Consider the following 23,004-nt stretch of genomic DNA (forward strand, 5'->3'; position numbering starts at 1 on the left):
ATTACGTACCTATGTAATCACCTAATTATCCAGCGCTTCCTCAATGGTTATTACCGCCGCGAATGTAAATAGTTTGAACTCACCATTAGTTGATTACATTTCCAGCGGCTGTTGCCGTGCAGGAAATACGCACGTAACTCAGGTGACTCTGAACTTCACGGAGAAGTTTTTCGACTCTCAATGCAGGGATGCTAGGCGTCGGTTTTGATATTTGACGTGATCAAAGCGTCGTCACATCTCAGAATCGCCCCTCTGGCCTTCTTAGCGTCGCCTCATTTCCGATTCGGGTTCACCGAACAAGCTCCGAACAAGATCCCCGTAGCGCGCCGAGGCCTGCCCAATCCACTCCACGGATGTGCCACGACTCACACCCGAAATGAACCCAGTTCAGTTAAAAGTGTTATACTTATCATTCAGTTAAGGTAGAATAGATCGATACAATTAATTGTAGCGAATTTATGTCATGATTAACTTTAAACTTAATCCTCAATATAATTTAGCAAAAAACACCATCCCTACTGCTGCGACCCCCGATTTAATCACTAGTGACTTTTCAAACTTTCTAGGGTGAAACTGGCAGACTTTTAAACTCTCTGGCACTCGTTAAATTTCATGAAAATTTATCTTGCATCAATGTTAAAAAAATTAAAACTTATCAGCTATTTTGGCCTCCTTATATAAAATCATATTGGGTAAAAGAGCAGTAAATATAATTATGTATATTTATATATATATATATATATATATATATATATATATATATATATATTACTTATTTATTTATATGAATAGCGATAGTCCAGGGGTAGAGCGCCAGGGTTAGACTCCCGGCCAAGGCTCTCTAGGCGACTGCAGCCACGCACCAGGTTTATTATTTGCCATGTGCCAGATCTTTCCTGGAAACCATAACCGGCACAGGGAAAGGAACTGGCCCCCTTTAATACCCTGTTCTGTGAATTTCACACACCATATAGGGCTTAATACTGGGTGAACTCTACCATCACCTACCAAACCGACCTTAGTTGACTTTGTCTTTACAGTATACATATACCTATATCGCTTTTGTACGAATCACGTTTGTTCTAAAAGCCGCGAAAACAACAGAAAACACTCGTGATTTACAAGAGGCGCAGGATATCCATATTGTCGATAAAAAGGTGACTGCGATCTAATTAATTGGGGACTCGCCGTCAATTTGAACGACCTGCCACAACTTACCCATCATTACTTTTGAGTGGACTTCGAAAGACCTTCGCCCCGAGAATAGTCGCGGCTTAGCGCTTCATCTGTTATTTAGGAGGGCGAGAGAAGTGGAGAGAGAGGAATACGGATGGACGCGGTGCGCAAAATGGGGTGACCGAGTGAAGGCGGGTGGTCTCCCCTCAATAGGCCAATGCCAGGGAAAGGCGGGGCCACGCGCGCCCTTGACGCCACCTCCGCGCTTTCTTCACTTCTTTTGTTTTTTTCTTCTTCCCACAGCTCGCGCCTCCTTTCCGCACGCAAACGGAGCGATTTAAAAACGAGAAGAGACTTTATCGCACGTATTGCGACCTTCAAGCCTTCGCTGCAAACTCAGCACCATATTTAGCCCGGTCCACGTGGGTCTTTCGCCTGGCTCGGGGCAGCCATAAACCACGCCAATCACGGAATTTGACCATCTACTAGTTTCGCGCGTGAAGACATCTATCCGCCGTTGCCAAATTGCCAGCTTAAACGTTACCTTATGCGAAAAGCTTCGACTGATTGCGATAGAAATTCGGCAACAACAAAAGCCATATCTCCCGATGCGGAAAAGGCCACTCGGGTCTCCACCAGATCAGTTCCTCCATCGAAGACTCCAACGGTTCGGAGGACTGATGACATCGAGACTGCATAATAGCCGTTGTATACCTGTACAACAGATGGGCTTCACTTTTCGGGTGCCCTCTGATTGGTCGGTGGATTCCCGCCTTTTTCATGTCGCTTTGACCTTCCTCAGCGCCGGTTTCCACATCTTACTGAGGGAGTAATCCGTGTCTCGATTGAAAATATTTTCTTCTTGCCGGATTTAGATTGATTTTCTCGGTTAATCTTTCCCAAAACCTTTTCTCTATCGACACAAGAGCTTATTGACCTTGTCCCATTGTATGGCGTGCTCTCGTTCGATGGAGTGTTCGGCCAACGCGGGTTTTTCCGGTTGGCAGAGCCTGTGGTGTCTGCGATGTTCCTTGACCCTGGTCGCGACCGTTCTTCCGGTTTCCCCCACGTACACCCGTCCACATTCACAGGGTATCTGGTAGACACTCGGGGTCGCAAAGGCGCAGGGGTCTTTGGCCTTTACCAGTTGGTCTTTGATTTTACTGCAGGGCCTAAATAATGTTTCGATGTCCTGTTTCTTGAGGATTCTCGAGATTTTTCCGGAAATGGTAGAGATGTAGGGTATTCCAGCTCTCGCTTGGGTTTCGGGCTGCTTCTCTTCCCTGTCAACTCAGAACTGATTTTTTTACAAGAATTTTATTGACGATATACTTACATCGACTTAATAATCTTCAAAGTATGCTCCTTGAGCTGCTACACACTTAGTATAACGTTGCTCCCATTCCCCGTACGCCCGCTGGAAATTTTCTTTGGGGATGCCGTTGATGACCCTCGTCGAAGCCTCTTGAACGACCTTTATCGAGTCAAAACGTCGTCCCTTCAGCTGTCTTTTCATCGGGGGGAAGAAGAAGAAGTCCGGTGGTGCCAGATCGGGAGAATAGGGCGGGTGCGGCAACGTGGCAACGCCGTACTTGGCCAGGAGCTGTCTGAGGACGAGCGCGCCATGGCACGGCGCGTTGTCATGATGAAGCACCCAGCAGTTTGCGATGGCCGGTCGGACTCTTTTCACGCGTTCTCGGAGGCGGTTGAGCACCTGCACGTAAAAGTTCGCATTCACAGTCTCCTCTGGTGGGACAAACTCCTTGTGAACCACTCCATGACGGTCGAAAAACACAATCAACATGCCGTCGACGGCCGTCCGGAGCGATGATCGTCTTCAACGAGCTCCCTACCCTCTTTAAACAACTTGTGCCACTCAAATACTGTGGAACGGCTTAAGGCAGTGTCGCCATAAGCCTGCTTGATCATATCGAGGGTCTCAGTTGTCGTCTTCCCGAGTTTCGCACAAAACTTCACGGAATAACGTTGCTCTAAATTCAGATTCATTTTGTTTTTCGACGCGGACAAAAACTTGCTTCACTAAAAACGGTGTCCTCACTCAACGACAGCCCGCAGGCGACTGAGGTTGGTGTCGGTCTGTTGCTAAGAGCCTCCTCCACCTTACCCTGCCAGCAGACCCCCCTCCACCGCTCCGTTCGGGCCAGAGAAAATCAGTCCTACCACTTTTGGGTGCGAACCTGTGAATATATATACACACACACACATATATATATATATATATATATATATATATATATACATATATACATATATATACATATATATATATATACATATATATAATATACATATATATAATATACATATATATAAACATATATATATATATATATATATATATATATATATATATATATATATATATCTTCAAAAAAGTACGCCTTTCAGGTACGACACAAATATATACAAACTTTGATGAAAACATTTGAGCACAGAAACACATTAAGTTTTGACGTTTCGATGGCACTTCCGTCGTAATCAGATACTACAGATATATGCAATTCAAACTAAGGAGAAAGATAGCGTTACCAGCAAAAATATATAAAAAACACATTAAAAAACCCATATGCACCCCACGTTTTCGCTGGCAAGGCCTCCTTCCTCTGGGGAAGAATTTTGTCACATGATTGATGCTATGAAACGGAGCAAGATTCAGTTCCATGAATCTTGCTCCGTGACATATTCACACCAACATCAGTCTCGGAGGAGTAATTCGAAATTTCAGATGCACATGCATGCGCCCGAAAAACACCAGTATAGGTACATGTTGCCATTCGAGAGAGAGCTGCCTCCTGATTTCCATTTTTAAGCATCAGTAGTGGGAAAGAAAACTTTCAAACAGTTTTTGAACATCTGTGCATCTGGTTTGCGGGAAAAATGCTTGCTGAGGCCTTGAATAACAATGCAAACGGGAATTGCAAATTTGCCTTAATATGGGCATCAAGGGAAACCTGGTGTTCAGTCACGGGGGAGAAAAGGAACCCCGTTGGAACAACTCTGAAGCATGGAAATCACTAAGAAGGCAAAGGGCGTGCCATTCCAGAATAAAAAACGCGGTTAAAGATTCCTCCCCTGATAAAATCAACGAAACCGTACAGAATTACAAAGCATCTAGGTCCACTGCCAAGAAGACCTTCCCGAAGGCACTAGCGTAATTCAGAAGGAAAAAATTAGGTGAACATTTAAACGATAACTCAAAGATTTTTTGGTCCTACGTCAGGGAAATGCAGGGAAAAAAGTCCACCGTAAACTCATTGAACTACGAAAAGGGGGATAAAGTAACAAGTAGTTTAGATAAAGCCAACATATTAAACTCATTCTTCCAAAGTGTTTTCAACAAATGCTCCCAGAATATACCAGAGAACCTTCCGAAAACATTTCTGCAGCCAATGCAAGCAATCGGCTTTTCCACCCGCGGAATAGAGTTACTCCTTAAAAACATCGACCCCAACAAATCTCCGGGACCTGATGAGATACCGGCTCGCGTGTATAAAGAACTGTCGTCTGAAATTGCCACTTATCTTGATATAATATTTTTTAAATCATTAGCAGAAGAAAGCGTGCCAAGCGGCTTGAAGATAGCTTCTGTAACACCCATATTTAAAAATGGAGACCGGGAGGACCCCAGTAATTATAGGCCAATATCGCTCACCTCCATCTCCTGTAAGATTCTTGAGCACATCATTGTTAGTTCCATAATGAGGTACCTCGATAGCCTAGATTCATTGATAAATAACCAACACGGGTTCCGTAAAGGTAGATCCTGCGAAACTCAACTCGCACTATTTGTTCATGATATAATGCATTCCGGTGAAAGTAATATTCCAGTTGATGCAATATTTCTAGATTTTAAAAAAGCTTTTGATAAAGTCCCTCATTGCAAGTTACTCGCTAAGTTGGAAAGTTATGGAATACACGGGAGTATTATATGCTGGATAAGACAATTTTTAAAAAATCGTGTTCAAACAGTCGTTCTGGACGGTGTATCATCCGATACTGTTAAGGTCACGTCGGGTGTACCACAGGGAAGTGTCATAGGTCCCCTCTTGTTTCTTATTTACATAAATGACCTCAGTACCGTGGTTAATAGCAGGCTCGGTCTTTTTTCTGACGATGCGGTGATTTATGGGGACATTCAAAGTCGCGAAGACTGAGTCGCGTTAGCTAACGGCCTAAATGCAATCCAGACTTGGTGCGATACATGGCAATTGGAATTAAATTTGAAAAAATGCGTAGTAATACATGTTTGGGAAAGGAATAATTCCCTCCCAATTAGTTACAAAGTGAAACAAACAGAAATCGCGAGGGTAGATTCCTTTAAATACTTGGGTGTAACAATAACTCACGATCTGTCCTAGGGAAAGCACATACGGAAAATATGCGGTCGCGCTAATAAAAAATTGGGATTTGTAAAAAGAGTTCTGGGTAAATGTGACGAAAAAGTGAAGGAACGATATTTTCTTGCTCTAGTCAGGCCCCACCTAGAGTATGCTGCCTGTTTATATGGGATCCTCAAGAGATAATTTTAATTTCGGAATTAGATCGAGTTCAGCGGAGGGGGGCTAGATTTGTCAAAAATTCTTATGACCGTAACTACTTTGTTAGAAAATTTAGGCTGGGATTCCCTTACACCTCGGCGTTAACAATATAGATTAAACTTATTAAAAACATTTAAAGATGGGACCTTTTCCGATGACATCAAGAATATAATACGAACCCCAACGTATTCCGGGCGGATGGATCACGAATATAAGATTAGAGAGGTAGACTGCAAGACTGACAGGTTTAAATGGTCATTTTTTCCAAGAACAATTAGAGACCAGAATTCTTGTAATCGAAATCCCCCACTAGTCGGCTCGACATAATAAGTATTAACCTACAAGGTAGCGATTGCGCGTGGTTATACTAGTATATTTATATCTATTTTTGCAGGTTCCCCCCACCTTTCCCCATCCATTTGAAAACCCTAACCCCCTCATCCCCTACCGTTTCCTTCTGTTGCTGCACCCCCTGCCACACACCCTTTTGGTGGCTCGCAGGGTTTTGATGTAGATGTAGATGAAAACACTTTGCTCTCCTCACCAACTTCCTCCAGAGCGCCCCACGTCCATGAACAATTACTTTCCTCCCGTCATGAATTTACGCGTTATTTCATACCAGCACTTCTGTCCCTGGGGGCATGAAATATTCCTCGTGACTTTTGACAGTCTATTCGACGACATTCACCCGGGACCCCCTCGGCCCGCCGTTCTTAGTCACTAAAATCTTCAAACATGCTTTTACTCGTATTAACGCGTCCGTCAACCTGGTCCTGTTCGTCTGTGGCAAACATACTTCCTAAGTATACGACACCATGCGGATTTTCAATGTCTGCAGAGTGGCTGGAATGACGGTTGGACGAAGCAAAGTGCTTGATGATGGCTTGCGAAAGAAAGGTCGTCGGTAATATGTGTAAGCGGGGAAAATAATGTCTTGCCGAGAGCTATTTAATTTCCATTAATGACCGAGGGAAACATTCAAGTTAATGCCGCAGGCTATTCGGTATGAGTCGGTTACTTGGGAAAAATAGTTCTTTGGTACAGAGCATTCATTCCATGTTAAATTACCTTCTGAGAGTCTGTTAATCATCTCGCAATGACCATTCACTGACCATGCAATGTGTTGATACGGCCATACCAATTGTGACCGTTTCGCCAGCCGCGATCCTTAAGCTGAAGTCCCTGATTCGTATTTTTATCTTCCATCTGCTCGATTCCCTCTTCTGAACTATGCAAAACAAATTTATTTGAAAATATTCATGTAAAATAAACTATTTGAATAAAAGTGTTATAGTAAAGAAACAACCAAAATAAACCTATCCGACTGACTTTTCCATTTCAGTTTTCCATTTCCATAACAGTTAATTTTAATCTGCACGTTCCCTCTTTCTTTCCAGAGATGTTAGAGGCCGATGCTACGAGGAAATCCATTTTTAAAGCACGAAGAAAGGATCGAAGATTTTTCTGTGGAAACGCAGAGTTTTCGATTCTTTCTTCGTGCTTTATGCGCGTTCTTTTCGGAGATTTTAGGTGAATGTTGATTTCCTTCCCTATTAACGCCCTCCCTCATCCCTCGCCCTTTCCACCCGGTGCTTCCCATCCCCATAAGTCATGCAATTTCAGTTTATCTTTATGTATTTGTGAAGACATGTTGAATTTTATTGATGTTTAAAGTTTTCTGGAATTCATACCCGGAATTTCAAACACTCTCTTCGATGTTTCGAAACTACTAACACGTGCACCCACAAACAAACCTTATATCTCTGCAATGTTCTATTTTGTTCCAAATTGAAATTTTAATGTTTTTAATATTTCTAAAATGACTTCGTTTTCTTACTATCCTGGTTTCTGTTAGTTCGGGGAAAGAATAGTATTTGTATCTCTGTGTAATGGAATCTATCACCCTTCTTTCATCTTTGTGGTCTGTTCTACCTATAGTATAGTGTGGGGCCATTATAATTCCTTTAGTGCCATCTCGTTAAACTCGTATGTTCAGAACCTTTATAAAAGTCTAAATCTCACTTATTCTCTTCGTATCTCAAGTAGCTCCCAGCCTCGATCCACTGAAAGGCCTGTCACATTTGTGTTCTTATTATGACAATTTTAACGAATCTGGCGGAAATATTTAACTTGATTGGCCATAGCTAGCATTGAACACTCTATTCCATAGTTTATGTCCTGTTCGCTAATACCTTTGTTCAAATATTTCAAAACTGCGCTTTTGTCTGTATTATATCGTGAATAAAAGACCTAATAGTGTTTCGCAAGATCTGCTTTTCCTAAATCAGTGCCGGTTGTGGCTCACTATGTCCCTACTATCGAGAATTCTCCTAATATTACTGATAACAATGTGTTCATATAATATTTACAAGATATAAGATTCTACAAGTTTCTTAATATATATATATACAGGATTCTTAATATATAATAAAATTCTTAAAAAAAGATTCTTATAATACAAGATTCTTAATATATAAGATTCTTAATATACAAGATTCTTAATATGTAAGATTGTACAGGAGATCGATGTTCAAGAAATGGGTCGGGAATTGGTCGGTTTATCCCTATCGCCGCCTTATAGATGGGAGTTATATGGGATAGCTTCCAGTCGCGAGGCACTGAGCCTTCTTCTATCGATTTTATATTATTATTATTATTAGGTAATCTACCGGTTAAGATAGGTTTTTGGATGGACGTAATTACTAATTAAATGATTTGTGACTCCTAGCAAAACAACCCATCCTACTCTACATCAGGTCCCTCTTCATCTCTGAGTACTTTCTTCCTCCCTTCATCCCGTCCAACATCCCTACCCTGTTCCTCCCCTTGCCTGGTTTGCCCAACGTCCTCCCCTCTATTACAGTTTTCAGCATCCCAGTGCCAGTCAATACGCCCCTCATCCTTTCCTGCCTCCATTGGATTTCTCCCAAAAAATCCCTCTCTTCGCCCACCAATACCAAGTACTTCCTCATTTGTTTTCTTCTCTGTCCATTTCACCTTCTCCATTCTTCTCCACAACCACATTTCATAAGCCTCCAATCTACGTCTATCCTCCTGCTTCAATGACCACGTTTCCGCGCCGTACATAGCTACGCTCCATATGAAAGTTTTTACGAGTCTTTTCTTAACATCCTTACTCAACGTCCCCGTCATCAACTCCCTTCTCCTTGTGAAAGCCTCTTTGCCTAGCGCAATTCTTCTCCTTACGTCCCTTCCACTCTGACAGTGTTGGTCCAAAACACTACCGAGATACGTAAACTGTTCTACCTGCTCTAGTTTTTGCCCTCCTATTTTAATGTTAAGCTTAGCCTTTTTCTTTCTAGAAAATCGCATAACCTTTGTTTTATTAATATTGATTCTCATCCCATACCTGTCGCACTGAATTTCCAATTCACTAAGCAATGCTTGCAACCCCTTGGCTGACTGACAGACTAAAGCTTGGTCATCAGCAAACCTAACTGATTTTACGAATTCCCAGCCAAGTTTCATTCCTACCTCCAGTTCTTCCCATGCTTCTCTAATCAATTCCTCTGCATACAGGTTGAACAGCAACGTTGATAATGGGCAACCCTGCCTTACACCTCTTCTTAACACTGCCCATTCGTACTCCCCGTTCCCCACTCGCTCCTGAGCAGTCTGAGACATGTACAGGTTGTGGATTAGCCTCCTTTCCCTCCAATCTATTCCTATTTTCTGCAGGTATCTCACCTGGAGCAGGTGTTTTGCTTGCTGTGATTCTACGGAGCAGATGTTCTATTCCCTGCTTGATCTATGTTATATCGCTCATGTGTCCCCGGGTCGGTGCGGATGATCATTTGGTGCGTTTGTGTCTTTATTGTAGACGCTATGGAATAAATGGTTTAATATCTTTTGCCTTTTTCACGCTATATGTAATGATTTCTCCGTTTTACGTCTTGAAAGAATTTACAGTTGGACGTATATCCTGTATTTCCCTAACGTAGGACCAGAATGACTTTGGATTTTCCTCAAGATATTCGCTTAGCTTATATTAGATTTAAAAGAGTGTAGTGATGTGCGCATAATACTTTTCGTCTTACTACGGCATTCTGTTAGTTTCCGTTTTGGTGTATTCACATGTACTATATCGTCACTTTTTAAAATTTGACTGCAGCCTTCTTAATGCCCATCTGACTTCCTCGTTGTGCCATCTGGGTTCCTTACTGTCGCATTTCAGTGTGAATGGAATGTACGTCTTCATTCCTTCAAGAAAAAATATTGAAGAAATATTGCCAAGCGTTCTTTGTATCGGTTGTCAGTGTTTTTATCTTGTGCTCTGGCAAGTCTTTTTCTAAATATTCTCCTAGTCCTTTTTAATTCTCCTTATTGAATAAGTATATTTTTTACGCTTTTCTTTGTTTATTTTGACGAACTTAGTTTTTAACTCTACAAGAATAGCCTTATGGTCACTGATTCCGTCTATTATTTCAATGTTAGTAATGATTTCGGGCATAGAAGTCGCAAAGATGTCTAGTATGCTTTGACCCCGTGTTGGTGATTTAACAATTTGTTCTAAGGAGTGTTTTGTGAATATATGAAGGAGTTCTTGGCATGAATCTCTGTTTTTGGCATATTTTCCTACGCAGTAGTTGTCCCAGTCAATTGACGGTAGATTTGTGTCACCAGCGATTATAGTAATACTGTTGCTTTGTCTGCTGCTGAGAGTGGATATTTGTTCGTCGAGCTTGTGTAGGACATCTGTGTTAGAATCTGGGGGTCTATAAAATGAGCACACGAATAGGCTTCTGCCGTTGTAGTCCTTAATGTTGCACCTAACGCTTTCTATGTGATTTTCGTCGGATTCGTATCGTTGCAGCAATTAATACTCTACAATCTATTTGGTCTGTCCCTTTGGTAAATTGTGAAAATGCCCGGAAAAACTTCATTGTTTGCTATATCTCCCGTGAGCCAACTTTCCGTTCCAACTACTATGCCTGCGTTTGCACAAACAAAAATATGTTCAACATCCGATATTTTGTTTCTAATGCTACGGCAATTTAATTTTATCATGTCTATGTGTTCTGTGTGTTCTCTGTATCGGTTTTCGGTGCACAGGGCAGGTTTGATAGATGGCGTTAATGTTATACAACGCTAGTACGACACTTGCCAATTGCAATTAAATTTAAAAAAGTGCGCAGTCATACATATTTGGAAAAAGGGCAATTCCCACCCGAGCGCCTAGTGCATTGGGAACACCGATTAGGAATGTGTAGGCTCATGTTAAATACATATGGCGTTACCATCACTTACGATCTCTCCTGGGTGAAACACAAACGCGTAATAAGTGGACAAGGTAACAAAATATTAGAATTTATAAGAAGAGTACCGGGTAAATGTGATGAAAATGTCAAAGAGAAATGTTAATTGTCTCTGGTTAGGCTTCATTTAGTAGGCCTCATGGAAGTTGGATTAATTTGCCGAATTGGATCGTGTGAAACGTGGAGTAGGATTACATTTGTAAAACGTAGTTGTCGTGATAAACTTAGTAGCATATCCGAAATATTAGAGCAGCTAGGCTGGGAATCACTCGACTCAATCTATCACTACTCCTCGTACCCGACCATTCAAAAAGTCATTGATCCAACCCCGAATATTGTTATCTATGCCATATGCTTCTAGATTTGAGAGTAGGTTACTATGAGATACTTTCCTTCTGGCCTGGTGATTCGAAGGGTGTTGAGGACTCAGCCGTTTGGAGGCCCTCCCTCCGTGTAGGTCATGGACGAGGACATCGCCCCCCTGGCACGCCGGGGGAACCCGATCCGCCTCGCGGTTTCCCTTTTCGGCAAGTGACGGTCGCGTGCGCGGGGGGGGGGCGTGAGTGACTCACCGATTCGCCACCCGCTCCCCCCCCTCCGCCTCGAGGCTGGGGGGGGGAGCAAGGTCGCGATCCGAGGCCGGCCCTTCGTCCCTTCGCCCACGGCGCGTCTGCGTCTGAGTGGGGCGACTCGGGGGGTTGGAGGGGGGGGGCAAGGACGAGTGACCCCCCCCGCAGGACGCCGCTCTTACAGCAGGGTCTCTTAAGGCGAAGGCGGGCAGAATTACGACTGATCTAGTTTTGGAGTTCAAGTCCCGGGATCAGGGGCGCCACACTTCCAGAAAAAACAAAATTGTCACTATTCACAGCAACAATTATGCGTAGTTTCAAAAAAATGTCAACATATGTTGGATTGTAAAATTATTGCAACTTTTAATTTGATCTTCGTACGAACAGACAGTCAACTGTAGTATTTTCGATTGGTTAATAATATACATCATATGAGTAAACCTCTCTTATTTTTTCTTGCTACATTGCCTATGAGTTTGCTTATTTATATACTAGGATGGCCCTATCTACATGCCTTACACACGTGTAATTTTTCATGGCTTAATTTGACGGAATTTTTTTCTTCTACTTTGCTGGCTGACTACGAGGGCACGCTGAAAACTATCGCACACATACTTGTAGACCACAATCAAAATGACCTTCAGAACCACTCTTGGACGCATGTGGAAGTAGCATTCCCCCTCAACACGCATGCTTAGGTTTGAGGTCGTTACATTCTTCCAGTGTATTTTGAGAAGCGGAAGCATGGAGACGTGTTCTAGTGCTACGTCAACGGGAGTTAAACAGCGTGCTGTTATCGAATTTTTTTACTGCTTAAAAAGTGACTCCTAATGATATTCATCGTCATCGTTTAAAGGCTGTTTATATTGACGGTGCTGTTGATAGGTCTACTGTAAATCGATGGGTAGTAAAATGTCGTAGTTGCGAGCCTGGAAAAGCCATAATTGTTGATGAAACACGCACGTACTTCTTCACGCGAAGTGAGCGAGTGCAGTTCATTGTGTACTCTGCATTCATGTTATGGATGCAATCCCTGCCATGCATCAATACCGGATCGACTGTCTGTGTAGAGACAAAATACACCGACAGAGTGTGGCAGGGCAGTATCCTTTTTTGCTTTGTTGCCGACTCCACGTCGTTGATGTCACGAAGTATCTGCTGCTAATCAATTCTTGCTTGCTTTTGAAACCGTAAAAATAGTTAGAAAAACATTAATTGTTTACATGCGTTAAATTTTAGACGAGTAATTTGTTGTTGTAAATTTTTCCGTACGAACTAGACATTTTAAAAAAAGGACCTGCGAATCATACCTTTGCGGTACTTTTAAATACCGCAAATTCATTCCTAATCCTTATGAAATACGCGAACGTATGTCTGTACTTCTTCCATCACGCATTGTGACTCCCCAGCACCGAAAGGAAGTAAGCAAATGTTCGCTCCGAAATGTCAGACTGGTCTCCGACCAATCGACCAAATAATAGGATTTGGGGAACGTAGCCTCTCTTCTTACGTGAATCCATTCACCGGACCTCTTCTTTTTCAAATCATAGACATCCATTTTAGACAACCAGAAAAGCTACAGCGTACGCTGGTGATAGGGAAACCTACCGCGATTCAGGTGGAAAATCGGACTTTGTGATGTACATCAATCAATCGACTGGGGGGATCTTTCTAGAAGTCTCAACAAAATCAGTGCTCGGTATCAGGGGCGACTGTCAGGGGCCAATCTAATTGAAGCTGAGAAACTACGCTGTAAAACATGCTTGAGAAAAGAATTCCACTCACGCCTAGAACTATAGACTTAATAGGGTTTGCATAAGACTCGCGAAGCCAGTCATATATCCGAGAGCCAAACTAACGCTAGGTCTTCTATATCTACATCTACACAATTCCATGCAAGCCGCTGAAAGGGCATGTGGCAGGGGGTGTTAGGTCACCACCCATAAAAGAGAATAAAAATGAATGCAAAACCAACAAATTCATGCAAATGTACACCAACAGAGGCGTATACGTGTATATTAATGAAAAACCTTTGTAAATTACAGGCATAAAAATAAAAACGCTAACAGCTAACATACACATGCACCTACGAATATACCTTATGTTTAGGCAACGTTTAATCTTGTCCTGACTTGTTAATGAAATGTTTTTAATATTTCTACAATGGCTTTGTTCCCCTACTCTTATGTTTCCTGATTGTCCGGGGAAATAACGAGTATTAGTATCTATCTGCACAGGAATCTATCTCCCTTATTTTATCTTTGTGGTCTGTTCTACCTACAGTATAGTGCGGGGCCATTATAATTCCTTGAGTGTCATCGTCAAACTCGTTTGTTCTGAACCTTTATAAAAGTCTGACGCACACGGAAATAAATACACCATCAGCTAATATACTATGGAACATACGAATATACCTTACGTCTATGCAAAGTTTAATATTGCCATCACTTGTTAATCGAATGCCTTTATTATTTCTGTGTTGACTTTGGTTTTCTATTTTTATTATTCTTGGTTATCCGAGAAATAAACGAATATTGCATCTATATGTTTTGGAATCTAGCTCTCCTATCTTATCCTTGTGATTTAATCTATCGAAATACTATGGAATCTTAATAATTCCTTTGGTCGCATTGTTAAACTATTTTGTTTTGAACCTATCTAAAAGTCTGAGTCTCGCTTGTTCACTTCACATCTTCCAGCCTAAATCCCCTAAAAGGTCTGTCTTCTTATCGTAAGAATTTTCCACGAAACAGGTGGATTTTCTCTGGAATTTATCTAATTCTCTCTGCCAACCTTTGTCCCAATTATGCCACATACTAGCGGCGTATTTTCAAATGCGGCCTAACTATTGATAAATAACTCCTCTCTTTTAATTTTTCTCATTACATTGCCCCACCATCCGTTTAATGATCGTTATGTACATCCGCGGAACGGCATTATAGATACCGGTGCTCGTCAGACGAACAGTAGGGGTATTTGTGGTTTTATTCTATTTTACGGGTGGTAACCTAACACCCTCTGCCACACACCTTTGCGACGGCTCACGGGTTGTTATGTAGATGTAGGGTTTATTCTAGAATTGAAAATTAAATGAGAGGTATTATTTCACGGAGGCGAGACTTCATATTTAATGCTGTCGTCGAATGTTTTGGACACTGCCCCTAGGGTCATGATTTTGAATTAAACATGGCACGGAAATAATCTGCCTGTTCTTATATTTTATAATAATGTACCCTGCAAGCCACCGCTAGGGTGTGTGGCAGGAGGTGAATACACACCAGACTAATTTTGACCCGAATATGACCCCAACCGCGGTCGGACAATGTTATTCTGATCCTTTATCGCTCATATGGAAAATGACATCTCAAATCTATCTGCTCTACATTTAATCTCTCTAATTTTATTGACATGATCTCTCCTGCCGTAGTACGATGGGGGTAATAATACATTTTCAACATCACTCCTAAAGAGATATCCTTCCAATATCAAATTCTGTTTCGTCTTTTCGCGAGCGAACATAAATGGTCTCATTAGATCTCATCGATTGAGAACAGTGAGAGCGCAAGTGTTGCATGCATGATAAACTATGAGATAAAGTCAAATAAATCGAGTTCGACGCTCAATAGTTTGGTATCTTAGCAGCCCCTGCCTCCCGCCCACGCGGTGGCTTGCAGGTTGAGATGCAGATGTCCGTTAGATATTTCGATTCTCATTCAATCCTCAGCAGCATGACCAAGTCAGTGAAGGAGTAATCTCCTTCAATGCATGTCCCTCGCCAAGGGATAGGAGCGACTTGCTTTCGTAACGCGCTCATCCCCTGCCATATCTCTCTCCTCTTTGCCACTAACACACCTCAAATACCACTCGCATCAACTACCTCTATCGTCGCCATTAATGTCTCTCCTGGCATACCATGGCTACTCTTCCATTAAATAATGCGAGGACGGGAAAAGTTCCGCCAACTGCCAACTGTCACTCTCCACGATGCACACTCACTTCTTAATATACCCGCCTTCGTCACCGACGAAGCTTCCTTCGCAAGCTTGCTAATCTTTCCGATCACCTTCCGTTTACACTTGGGCGAGAGATTCAAAATCTTAAAACTTGATGCCATGTAATAGTGCTCTGCAGTTTTAGTAAAAAGGAATGGTAACTTGCGCATCACAAAGTGCTGTCTTCAATACTTAACCCACACCCTCAGAGGTGACCAGGGCGCCGAGGAATGGATGCGCCGCTCTCCCTGCGATCAAGTCCACTTGTGTTACCTAACACTCCCCTCCACACGCCCTTGCGGCGGCTTGCGGGGTAGTACGCACGGGTAGATATCAATTATGTATTGGAATGGAGAAAATTCGAGAGGACGATTTCCGCTAGAAGTAAAAAGGATACGAATTGTATATATTTAATTTTCCGTTGGTACTAACTATTGTAGAGCAATTACAAGGTGTGTTCAAAAAATAACGGTTATTTTGTAATTTTGCATAGTACGGATCAAGTTCTTGCCAAAAGGTCGATGTAATCAATAAAGAGAGTACTGATTTCAAGTAAGTGACGTTTGCGTGAAGGAATGATAAACAACGCCCTGATGACGCCCCAGCATCCCTTGTCGGCAGACACGGCCCCTTATGACTTTGCTCTGTTCTCAAAAGTAACGAGGGTGTTAGAGGCTCGTGCTTTTACAAGCATTACGAGAAAAATTAAAGATGCCAAAGATCGAGCTCCAGAAATATTTCGAGGAATGTAAAAATCACGTATCGGTCGTATCCAACATCTAACGAATAAATATAATCCATTCCAAATAACTCAAATTCCCTATAATTTATTGAACACATCTCTTATATGACAATGAAAGAGCACAGGCAACACACGAATGCGAAAGGAAATGATATCTCTCAAGGAAAACGTTTCTTGGGGTTTTCTATTAACACATTTTCAATTTAATTTTTCGGATTTCGAGCGCATAATTTAAAACATTATTTGTCTGTAGCTCGTGACTAAATGAATAGTTTTTTCTTCCCCTATAATATTTACTATTCTTTTATGTCTGACCCAAGGGGATGAGGGCGGGTGGGATACTCTGCTAAACAGATTTGGCCAGAGATAAATGATATTGTGATTCAACATTTTTCCGACTGAAATAAAATGAAAATATTGGCTAACGCACCTAAGCATATGTATTTAACGTCTTCAACCTCACTGCCTCACTTCGACTATGTTATTTTCATCAGTGCCTATGATGTCTTTAAGACTTCCGAAATCTATAAAATAAAATATGGGATCTAAGCTATGCAATTATTCGTACTATAAAGTTTCCGATCAATTACGTGTACACAGAGAGTATAGCAGAAAACAAAGCAAAATGCTCTGATGTAAAAATGTTTTTGCCTGCTAGAAACTTTATTTTTTTAGAAGGAAAGGACATCACTGTAAAATAATATCATTTATCTTTCTAGTTAACCAAGGTACATATATTTATTTTCTTCTAACTTTAACCTTCTAATTCTACTTTTGAAAATTTACGCCTCACAAATATTGAGAAATATTTTCAGATCTTAAAAAATGGAGCCACTGATATTCTTTCTAAATTGTCCACGAAAACATAAGTACTACTCATAGTAAGATGAAATAGTCTCTTGAAAGTGGATTCAGCCCTAACTTGAAACTATAGAAACCAAACCACTATATTTGCTCGGACGATCTGTGATTCTACCGCGAGGGATTTAATAATAATAATAAAAGAAGTTAGTAAAATTATTTGTCAGGTGTGGGGTTCGAACCCACGCTCCCGTTTGGGAACCAGAACTTAAGTCTGGCGCCTTAGACCACTCGGCCAACCTGACTACTTTGTCAACGTGTGGCCGTATGGTTAAATCTTCCAGGCAAGCAACTTTCCCCCCCTGGGTGGGAAGAGGAAAATACGACACCGAAGACGCGTTGCGAAGGCCGTTTATCACTCGCGGGAGATTATTACTTTCCGCAGGAATACAAGTTAACGAGCATCAGCAAATGTCCGTGCCGTGGAGTCTAGCGAATAAAAATGGCAGATTGAAGCGCGTAACTCGACACGAATAATTTTAATGGCTCTCCTTCGGAACTCGATATGGTTTAGTTCAATGGTGAGGTCATCCTGAGATCACCTCTGAACCTTTTAAGGTATCTCGTGCTTGATTGCGGAAGGTTCTGGGTTTACAAATAATGTTTTCACTGAGTACATAAAATTGAAAATTATATGTAATTACTGAAAATTGAATTACTGACCATGAGTGAAAGAATATTGCTCAACGGCATTACCTATACTGATGAAATTGAATGTGCAAAAATACGAACAAATACATAGCATATTGCGAAATGTGACTCACCGTTGCTAAGGCGGGTTTTATAGTGTTCGGGAAGAAAGAAGTATTAATTTTTTACAATAATCAATTACCTATCACAATTACCTAAAAAATCAATTACCTTTATTGCTAAACGAAGGCGTTAGTCAGTAAACATGTACTTTTTCCTTCTTTTAATCATAAAAATGAACATAAATTAATTCTAAGGTATTCATCGACAGGTTGATTTTGCTTTAAACTGAGGGTCATATTTATAAGTGTATATTTGAGCCAAGGCACCATCTTCCCTTTAGCGAAGAGAAATTCGAAGATATTACGACTTTATGAACAAATATTCCTGCTTGATAATGCGGAATGACATGCAGCTTACTTATTTCACAATAGTAAAACTATTACATTATTCCCAAAATATTAGATTTTAAAAAAGTGGGGATTTGTTTGCATGTAGGTATGTGACTTTCGGACGAATTTTGTAACATTCTTTTACAGCTGCGAGATATTTCAACAAATTTCCTTTGTCCTGCTGACATTTGGTGGGGGGAACCAATGAAATAACGTTTCACTCGTTAATGTACGCCCATAAATTAAATGATTAAACGTGTTTCTCGTAATTTAAGGCGAAAACTTTCCACTTATAGTTTGCTATTTAATTCTTTTGGTCGATGATATAACAGTATTTCGGGTTATGTCGTTTTTCGATAGCAGCAATTAGATAAATGTGTTTTCTTTCTTTTCAGCCATTTGGAGATTCGGTGAGTCCCTATTTGCGGTTTTGGGCGCGTTCTTTTGACCCACTTCCTCGAAGACAAGAGAATTGGGCCGATCGGGTGAGTGCTGGAACCGCACACGTTCTTACCTGCTGCTGTAATCTATATGCACGGTCCCCCCACGTCCGTCACTGGAACTCACTCGAGGATGACACGCACACACACCCACGTACTCGCACACAGCCCAAGCGCTAATTGCCATTTTCGAGATAACGCGGGTTTTTCCCTCGCGAAGTCCTGGAGCGAGAGGAATTGGTTAAAAGTGTGACAACGATGCGCGAGGACGTTGTCCGCTCTTGGGTGCTTGGTGCTCGAGGTGGATCGGCGAACGCACGGTGACCACATCTGCTCATCCATACAGCTGCGAGGCAGTTGCGGCAGAGGGGTAGTTTCGAGGCCCAAGCAATGGCCCTGGATTTGGGGGTGGAACTACTGTTCTACAAGTAGCATTGCCGACAGAGTCAGAAAGAAATGGCCCTGGACGGGGGAGAAATTAAAGTGGAGCGGGTCGTGAGCAGAGCAAGGTCGAGAAACACTTTCACCAATATTAATCAGTTTTAACTCAAATAACCGTGCTTATCATTCTGACTATCGAGGCGTCCCGCAACAGAACTAGCGACTATACTCCAATGTTCCTTAATCTTGCATGATATGGAAGTGAGGGAAATAGGTCTGGCATTGCTTAGTTCCTCCTCGTCTCCATTTTTTAATAAAGATGTGACATTAGCCGTTTTCCAATAACTAGGAACCTTGCGAAGTACTAAAGAGTTTAAAAATTTGATTTCTGGATACGGCCCGATTTCGGACGATATTTCCATAAATATACAAACGAGTATTTCATCGGGCCCGGAGGATTAGCTATTAGTCTTAATATTTTTCAGCAAACGCTGTATTCCATCATATGAGATTTCAGCCATAGACATCGATTGGCGGGAACGAATTGATAAGATATCCGAAAATTTGGTGAGACATTGGTGAAGATGTTTTTGATGAAGGCATTCAATTAGTTCGCCTTTTCCAAAGTGTTGGCTTCTCTACTTCTCTCACCTGTAGCATCTTCTAGTAAATTAACCGTTGAATCATGTCCCTGAACTTCCCCGACGCATGACCAAAATGCTTTCTGATTCCATTTCAAATATTCCGATAATCATTCCCTTTTGAATTCGCATTGCACTTTCCGAAATTCAGCTCGGCATTCTCTCTAGATATCTTGTAATCATATGTGATCTTATACTTTTTGTCGCTAGATATAACATACCTAACATTGTTCATCTTAGCGTGACATAGCTTTTGATGCCGTATTGCTTCCCTAACATCCGCCTTGTACCATCTAGGTTCCGTTTTATCTTTTAGAAATTTACTGGAAATGCACTTGTTGACTACTGAGCGCGTGATCTCAAGGAAGTGATTCCACGTATCCCCAAAATTTCTGTGATTACTATCTTTCTTAAAACTTCCAAAATGATTCAGTAGCACGCATATTAGGCCATTATAATCCTCTTCTTTAAACAAGTAAAATTATTTTGGCTAAATTTTTCTGACCTTATATGGAAAAAAAATTCCTTCTCGGACTACAACCTTGACGTGGTGGATGGGCTTGTGCGTTCGGATGACCCCTAGAGCTGTGCTGCCGGGAGTAATAATAATTGCTCCTGGTAGGGTCACCTATGCTAGATAAGTCGAAGGTTAGGAGCCAGACGTAAGGTAGTCCACGCAGCGTCTGTTCCTCAGTGAGGCGGCTGCAATGGCGTCTAACCGCAGTGCGGCGGCCATTAAGTGATGGTGTCACGTTACAAACACTATTGAGGAAGGCAACGGGAAACCACCTCAATTATCATTCCCAAGATTAGCATGATGGACTATACAGAGATTATGAGTCCTGGTAACTACGGGGCTCGGCCCAATCGGCCTTGTGCCGTGCCTGGCAGCGGGGGAGGCAAGGCTTCCGCGGTCGTCATCCCACAAAACCTTTGCAAGGGAAAACCAGCAGCAGGACAGAAGACGCAGGAGAAGAAGACCACATTAGTTAGAATAGGGAGATGGAATGTTAGGACAATGATGAGGACAGGGAAATTGGAGAATGTTAAGCGAGAGATAGAAAGGGGAGATATAGATATTTTAGGTCTATGCGAGGTGAGATGGAAAGATAGCGGGGATTACTGGAGTGATAAGTATAGAATAATATACAGCGGCGGGGACGAGAGCCAACGAGGGTTGCCAAAGTATTAAATGAAGAGGTAGGAAGAAGCGTAGTCAAAATAGAGCAGGTATCGGATAGAATACTGCTAAGTAGAGATTAAAGAAGAACCGAAGAACTTGGTTATTATTCAGGTTTACATGCCACCGAGCAACCATAAGGAAGAAGAGGTCGATAGGATATACGATCAGTAAGAGGACATAATCGCGTGTGTTCCTGCAGGGAAACATTTGATAGTGATGGGGGATTGGAATGCGACGGTAGGCGAAGGAAGAGATGGTGACGAGGTCGGGGACTACGGTTTAGGCACGAGGAATGACCGCGGGGAGAAAGCAGTTGAGTTCTGCAGGAGACAGGGGTTAGTCATCACCAACACTTGGTTTAGACACCACAAAAGACGCAGGTATACATGGAAAATGCCAGGTGACTCAGAAAAGTATCAGCTAGATTATATGCTGGTTAGACACAGGTTTAGGAACAGTGTGATAAATTCGCACAGATTCCCGGGAGCGGATGTGGACTCAGACCACAATTTAGTTGTTATGAAATGTAGCGTCCGTTTCAAAACGATAAGGCAGGGGCGGCGATTCGGAAAGTGGAATGTAGATGCATTAAATGGTTTGAAAAGGAAGGAATACAAACAGGCGGTAGAGAAAATCATGGAGGATGGTAACGAGCTAAGTATTATCGAAGAAAAATGGGAAAAGATAAAGAAAGGGTTATCGAAAGCCGCAAAAGACACTATTGGAACCGTTAACGCTAAAAGAACTAGGAAACCATGGATCACGGATGAGATGATTGCAAAGATGGATGAGCGGAGAAAATGGAAGAATGTAAATACAGAGTTAGGCAAGTTGAAGTACAAAGAATTGAACAATAAATTGAGGCGGGCAACAAATAAAGAAAAAGAAGCATGGTGGAAGACGCAGTGCGAGGATATGGAAAGTCTGCAGAGGAAGGGTGAAATTGGTGCGCTGAACAGCAAAGTTAAATCGTTATCGGGAAGTAAGAAAGGGAGATCTATGCTAACAGTTAGAGAAAAGGCGGGTAAGGTAATATTTGACGCAGGAAAGATCCAAGAGAGATTGAAGAAATATATAGAAGAACTGTATAGTGAAGAACGTAGACCATGAAAGTTAGACATTGAAAGAGAATATGACGTAGAGGAGGATAACTTAGGTCCAGGCGTACTCGACGATGAGTTAGAAAGGACATTAAGGGAGATGAAACTAAATAAGGTCGTGGGGGTGGATAACATTCCCGTGGAACAATTGAAGTTTTTAGGAAAATGTGGGAGGAACAGGCTATATGGGTGGATCCGTAGTATCTACGAAGAAGGAATCTGGCCGGAAGACTTTGTGAGATCAGTTTTTGTTCCTGTTCCGTAAAAGGTAAAGGCTACATCATGTGAGGACTACAGGACGATAAGTTTGATATCCCACGCAGCTAAAGTTGTTCTCAGGATCATAAACAAAAGGATAGAGAGTAGGGCAAATGATTACTTAGGGGATGATCAGTTTGGGTTTAGGAAGGGTAGAGGTACGCGTGATGCCATTGCAGTAATGAGATTATTAATCGAGAGGAATATAGAACACAACCAGGAGGTATTTGCCTGTTTCGTAGATTTCGAAAAAGCGTTTGATAGAGTCAATATGGAAAACTAATGAGTATATTGCAGAAAATAGGAATAGATTGGAGTGAAAGGATGCTAATCCGCAACCTGTACATGTCTCAGACTGCTCAAGTGCGAGTGGGGAACGGGGTGTCCGGTTGGGCAGTGTTAGGAAGAGGTGTATGGCAGGGTTGCCCATTATCACCGTTGCTGTTCAACCTGTATGCAGACGAAATGATTAAAGAGGCATGGGAGGAACTGGAGGTAGGAATGAAGGTGGGCGGGGAATTCGTAAACGTGGCGCGGAAACGTGGTCATTGAAGCAGGAGGATAGATGTAGACTGGAGGCTTTTGAAATGTGGGTGTGAAGAAGAATGGAGAAGGTGAAATGGACAGAGAAGAAAACAAACGAGGAAGTACTTGGTATGGTGGTCGAAGAGAGGGGTTTGTTGGGAGAAATCCTATGGAGGCAGGAAAAGTGGATGAAGGGGGTGTTGACCGGCAGTGGGATGT

The 23,004-nt window shown here is 41.9% G+C and overlaps 1 protein-coding gene and 1 non-coding gene across 2 annotated transcripts in view; one reads left to right on the forward strand and one right to left on the reverse strand.

Annotated features, from left to right (window-relative positions):
- Positions 1-18,696, forward strand: part of LOC139696898 (uncharacterized) — a 275,078-nt gene extending 256,382 nt beyond the window's left edge. Inside the window, exon 3 of the mRNA XM_071595779.1 lies at positions 18,653-18,696. The gene's annotated coding sequence lies outside the window, so the exon portion shown is untranslated. The remainder of the gene's footprint in view (positions 1-18,652) is intronic.
- On the reverse strand, positions 17,337-17,420 carry TRNAL-UAA (transfer RNA leucine (anticodon UAA)). The gene has a single exon. It is a non-coding gene; the product is annotated as a tRNA-Leu (tRNA).
- Positions 18,697-23,004: the final 4,308 nt, after the last annotated feature.

This window comes from Hetaerina americana, unplaced genomic scaffold (genome assembly GCF_022747635.1).
Source record: "Hetaerina americana unplaced genomic scaffold, ioHetAmer1.1.p SCAF_7, whole genome shotgun sequence".
NCBI lineage: Eukaryota > Metazoa > Arthropoda > Insecta > Odonata > Calopterygidae > Hetaerina > Hetaerina americana.